This window comes from Tachyglossus aculeatus, unplaced genomic scaffold (genome assembly GCF_015852505.1).
Source record: "Tachyglossus aculeatus isolate mTacAcu1 unplaced genomic scaffold, mTacAcu1.pri scaffold_265_arrow_ctg1, whole genome shotgun sequence".
Lineage (NCBI taxonomy): Eukaryota > Metazoa > Chordata > Mammalia > Monotremata > Tachyglossidae > Tachyglossus > Tachyglossus aculeatus.
This window is the reverse complement of record NW_024044980.1, coordinates 1-6126: the sequence shown is the minus strand read 5'-3', so window position 1 is coordinate 6126 and position 6126 is coordinate 1. Positions and strand designations below refer to the sequence as shown.

Below are 6126 nucleotides of genomic sequence, written 5' to 3'. Positions count from 1 at the left end.
TGATGCTGACTCCCTGGAAAGGAAGAGGGGAACGCCAATTTAGAAACATTGACATTCCCTCCAGGCTGTAAGTTCCATTTGGGCAGGTAACACTTCTACAAGTGATATTGTATTGTACCCTCCAAAACACTTAGTACAGCACTCTATACACTGTAAGTGATCAATAAATATGATTGATTCCCATTTTAATAAATACAGCAGTTGTATTCATTGATCACCTATAGAGTTCAATAGTATTGATACATGTAGGGGTATGAACACATCAATCAATAGCTCAATGGTATTTACTGAATACTCACTGTGTGCAGAGCACTGTACTAAGTGCTTGGGAGAGTTCAATCCAACGGAGTTGGCAGACATTTTCCTGCTCACCAGGAGGTAACAGTCTAGTGGGTAGACTCTGCATACCATAAATGCTTAATAAATATGATGGTTTGATAGCATCGATGAAGTAATCAACACTAATTCCTTTTGGAGTTTGCCAGCGCTTAGAACAGTGCTTCACACATAGTGACCGTTTAACAAGTACCATCATCATAATTATTAAATCAATCTGTTATAATTATTTGTCACCTGTAGTGCTCAATAGTATTGATATGTGCAGTGGTCTGGCATGTCTTGACTTATGATGTCGATTCATCTCCGACCCATAGCGACTCCATGGATGCATCTCTCCGAGAATGCCCCACCTCTCTCTGCAAGCGTTCTGGTACTGTATCCATAGAGTTTTCTTGGTAAAAACAGAGGAGTGGTTTATCATTGCCTTCTCCCACCCAGTAAACGTGAGTCTCCACCCTTGACTCTCTCCCCTGCCACTGCTGCCCAGAACGGGTGCCTCTTGACACGCAGCAGAATGTCTTCCACCCGCTAGCCACTGACCAAGCTAGGAATGGAATGGGTATCCCTCTGCTTGACTCTCTCTCCCTTGGCTGAGACTGGTAGAGTACTGGAAACCTTCCAGGTGTGATCCTGAGAGGGGGCAGGGGTATGTATCCAGCAATTAATCAAACAATGGTATTTACTGAGCACTTAGGGCTCCGTCTTAATTCCCATTTTACAGATGCAGTATTTGAGGCACAGAGAAGCAAAGTGCCTTGGCCAAGTCACCCGGCAGTCAAGGGGCAGAGCCAGGATTAGAACCCAGTTTCCCAAGCTTGTTGTTGGGTAGGGATTGTCTCTATCTGTTGTCAAATTGTACTTCCAAACGCTTAGTACAGTGCACGTGGTACACATAGTAAGTGCTCAATAAATACGATTGAATGAATGCATGAATGAATAGCAGTCAGGATTCAAACCCAGGTCCCCTTACTACTACCACTACTTTTTGCCTCTCCCTGGGCCCAGACTCATTTTTTCCCTGGAAGATGATGGGAGAAGATTCCCTTATCCTCCTCCCCTCCAGACCTCCGCCAGCCAAGGTGTGTTCACTCCCTCCCCTGCCCCACCCTGGGCACACACACAGCCACCGACACAACAAATCAGATTGTGGTTCTCAGAGGAAAATGAAACACACTGAAGTCTGGTTGACTCCAATCAACTCCTTGCCATTAGCTTCAAGGCTTTTGACTGGTGTTCACTTCTGTGTTTCCCTTCCCTCTTCACCAACTCCCCTCCAGCCCTTGGAAACAGATCTTCTCCCTGTGCCTCTCCAAGGACATTCCCTTCTCCAACACATGTCTTAGGTCTTTCCTTCTGCCCAAATCTCCCTCTCCCTCCAAATTTGCCCAGATTGATGTTTCTTCTCCCTATGCTGAATCAGCCCAGATGCCACTTCTGCATTTACACATTCACAACTGCTCATAGCTCTTCCCTACCTATAGATTCACATTATTATGGAAGAAATTATTAAGCTGTGCATTCACATTTTCATGTTTATTTCCCCCTAGCCGTAAATTATTTTGGATCAGTCTTGCCCAGCAGACTGGTAAGTCCAGGGGGGAAGGGACTGAATCTCTTACCTCCGTTGTGTTCACCTGACATTTCTGTATGGAGGAGTTGATGATAGTGCTGGTGGTCTAGAACCAATCACACCCTCTCATTCCCACCCCATCATTTACCACCAGAAACATTTTCTGACTTCCAGGACCCACTTCTGGTCGATGTGAACACATCATAATGCTGACGCTGTGCTGCAAGGCCCCAGCCAGCCGCTCAGACACAGACACACAAACACACACACGCTTCAACTAACTGTGGTTACTTACACATAAATACACACAGTCACACAAACCCACACCTATTTAACCACTCATTTAAGCATTTAACTATTTGCTCAAGCATCACTCCCCCAACTCAGAATCGTACCTGGAGAGTTTCCAGTACTCTACCAGTCTCGGCTACCAGACGGGCAGTTAAGCAGAGGAATACCCGTTCCATTCCCAGCTTGGGCAGTGGCTAGCAGGTGAAAGGCAATCTGCTGCAATTCAAAACTCCCCTTTGCTGGGCAGCAGTGTCATGGGAGAGAGTCGAGGAGGAGACTCAGGTTTACTGCAGGGAAGAAGGCAATGGTAAACCACTTCGGTAATTTTACCAAAAAAAAACTCTATGGAGAACTACCAGAAGAATTGCAGTTGGAGAATGGGGCGTTCTTGGAGAGATATGTCCATTCATTCGCTATAGGTCAGAGATGACAAGATAGCATAAGAAAAGACAAGGAAGCATTCAAACATCTCCAAACCCTTCACTGGCACCATGTATCTTTTAACATGAAACAAAAATACCTCACAATTATCTTCAAGGCTTTTTACCATGTTAGACTCACTTTTAATTCCCATTCTACAAATGCGGTGTCTAAGGCACAGAGAAGTAAAATGACTTGCCCGACGTCACACAGCAGACAAGGGGCAGAGCCAGGATTAGAACCTAGGTCCCCGAGCCAGTTGTTGGGTAGGGATTGTCCCGATCTGTTGCCAAAGTGTACTATCCAAGTGCTTAGTACAGTGTTCTGCACACAGTAAGTGCTCAATCAATACGAATGAACGAATGAATGGCAGAGTCAGGATTAGAACTCAGGTCCTCTTACTACTACCATCCAGGCATGCTAGCTGGATGGAGGTGGATGAGGAAGGGGAGATAAGTGATGGTTGCGTCCACTGCACTGTCAAATACTTACCCTCCTGAAAGCCCAACCGCCCCTCTGAGGAAGTAGCCCTGACCCAAAGTCCGACACTGGTCCCAGGTGTGAGCACTTCCCCTGAATGGCTCCATCTCTTGCATCCCCATTATGGTTTCTCCCTCCCCCTACAACACCCCACAGTCACACTCACCGGGGCAGCATAGAGCTGGAGGGCTCTGACCTCGGCTGGATTGGGAAGGTACTCTCTCCACTCCAGTTCTTGGGTGCACCTGGCTATGAAGGAAGGGACAGCATGGCACCCACAGCCCCTCTCTGATCACCTCTGTGCAGGGAGATGTTCTCCTACAAGTCCCCCCCACAAAGATAAAGCTGCCACTGCGTCGTGTGGAATCCCTGGAGGATCAACTCTTGTGGGACCTCGTGTCCTGGCCAACGCCAAAAACCTCTGCCTGTGAAGTCCCTGAGGTCCTGCAGAGATAAAGGCCCAGTCCCTAAAGCTGCAGCAATGGTGTTGCACCCCAGGGTTCCCATGGAAACAACAGCATCTGCATCCCAACATCCCAAAGGTTTCTAATGTTACTGACAATCTACATCAACTGTGGGTGGTTTCAGCTTCATCTCATATATCACCTTAGACAATCAGCTCATTCAGTCAGTCAATTGATAGATTTCATTTGCTGGCACCTTATGATTTCAAAACTCCAGAGAGCAATAGATTCCTCTGAATCCATCCTCTGATTTGCCCCCAGGCTGCGTGGGGTGGGGAAGAGGACTGAGGTTTTGAGAATGGGGTGATGGGAAGGAGAAATTCCTGGGTTGAGGATGAATAAGATGGAAATGGCTCCTCCTGTTGTGATGATTTACTAACCTGGGTTCTGGAAACTAGACTTCCAAACCCCTACCTTGCTGGTTCAATCTCTCATCCTATCCCAACTGGATTACTGCACCAGCCTCCTCTCTGATCTCCCATCCACCTGTCTCTTCCCGGTTCAGTCTATACTTCACTCTGCTGCCTGGTTTTTCTTTGTACAGAAACGCTCTGGGCATGTCATTCCCCTCCTCAAAAATCTCCAGTGGTTACCTGTCAACCTACGAATCATGCAAAAACTCCTCACACTCAGCTTCAAGGCTCTCCATCACCTCACCCCCTCCTACCTCACCTCCCTTCTCTCCTACTGCCCAGCCCGCACCCTCTGCTCTTCTGTTACTCACCTCCTCACTGTGCCTCGTTCTCGCCTGTCCCGCCGTCGACCCCAGGCCCACGTCATCCCCCCTGGCCTGGAATGCCCTCCCTCCACACATCCGCCAAGCTAGCTCTCTTCCTCCCTTAAAAGCCCTACTGAGAGCTCACCTCCTCCAGGAGGCCTTCCCAGACTGAGTCCCCTTTTTCCTCTCCTCCTTCCCCACCCCCCCCGCCCTACCACCTTCCCCTCCCCTGTGGAAGAGATTTGTACAGATTTATTACTCTATTCATTTTACTTGTGCATATTTACTACTCTATTTTGTTAATGATGTGCATATAGCTATAATTCTATTTATTGTGATAGTTTTGACACCTGTCTACATGTTTGGTTTTGTTGTCTGTCTCCCTCTTCTAGACAGTGAGCCCGTCGTTGCATAAGGAACGCCTTTATATGTTGCCGACTTGTACTCCCCAAGCGCTTAGTCCAGTGCCCTGCACACAATAAGCCCTCAATAAATACAATTAAATGAATGGAGTTCCATTAGTGACTGTCTCTATCTCGTTTCAAACACCATTATTATTATTATTATTATTATTCACTGTTAATTTCTATGTCAATGTCTGTGCCACGTGATGATAAGTAATTCAATCAATCGATGGCATTTGTCGAGTGCTTACTGTGTGTATTACACTGTACTCAGCACTTTGAAGAGTACAAAGCAATGGAGTTGGTAGATACAATCCGTTCCCACAATGAGTTTACAGTCCATAGATGAAATTACAATCCAAACAGACATGTTTCCTGTCCCACAGGGGCTCAGAGTGTAAGAGGACGTAAGAGCCCAGGAACGGTAAGACACTAACGCCAGGTCACACAGCAGGCCAGTGGCCGAGCTGGGATTAGAACTCAGGTCATGTGGCACCCATTCACATGCTATTGAGCCATGAGGCCTCCTAGGGAATGCATCGCAACTCAGGACCTAGTCTTATCAGCCAACCTCCCAGACCTTGACAAATCCTGAATATCCCGACTTGTTCTTTGGGCCTCTGGGTCAGAGGTATATATCTTTATGTCTAAGGGCAATTCCTCTTTTATGGAAGGTAGGGGGTTATTGGTACATGGACACAGACGTTCTGTCCCAGAATGGATGCTGGGGAAACGTCCCCTTTAGGATCATGCCCAGGGCAGCCTTCAGATCCCTGTTCCTCAGGCTGTAGATAAGGGGGTTCACAGTGGGGGGCACCACAATGTAGAACATGGAAACCAGCAGATCCAGAGCCGAGGGAGAGTCTGAAGGTGGTTTGAGATAGGCAAATGCTCCGGTAAAGAGAAAAATGATGATGACAGTGAGATGGGGCAGGCAGGTGGAGAAGGCTTTGGTTCGGCCCTCGGAGGACGGCATCCTCAGCACGGCTGAGAAGATGCGGACATAGGAGTGGGTGATGTAAGTGAAGCAGACAGCAGACAAGATGAACCCAGCAGCCAAACTCACATCAATGGCAATGTGGACTTCATAGCAGGAAATCTTCAGTAGAGGGGGGGCATCACAGAAGAACTGCTCAACAAAAGTGGACCCACAAAAGGTCAGTGAGAAGGTAGAAGATGAAAACGAGACTCCAACCAGACCCCCACTGAGCCATGATGCTGCTAGTATGTGCATACAGGCTGTTTTGTTCATGATGAGCTCATAGCGCAGCGGGGAGCAGATGGTGGCATAGCGGTCATAGCACATTGCAGTGAGGACATAGAACTCTGAAGCGGCAAACAAGAATACTAGGAAGAGCTGGGAGACATATCCCAGAAAGGAGATAGAGCTGTCACTGGTCAAGCAGTTGACAATGGATTTGGGGACCGTTGTAGAAATGT

At 47.6% G+C, this 6126-nt stretch overlaps 1 non-coding gene across 1 annotated transcript; it reads right to left on the bottom strand.

The window, feature by feature from the left end:
• Positions 1–841: 841 nt before the first annotated feature.
• Positions 842–979, bottom strand: LOC119923796. Its single transcript, XR_005448972.1, has one exon. It is a non-coding gene; the product is annotated as a small nucleolar RNA SNORA7 (small nucleolar RNA).
• Positions 980–6126: the final 5147 nt, after the last annotated feature.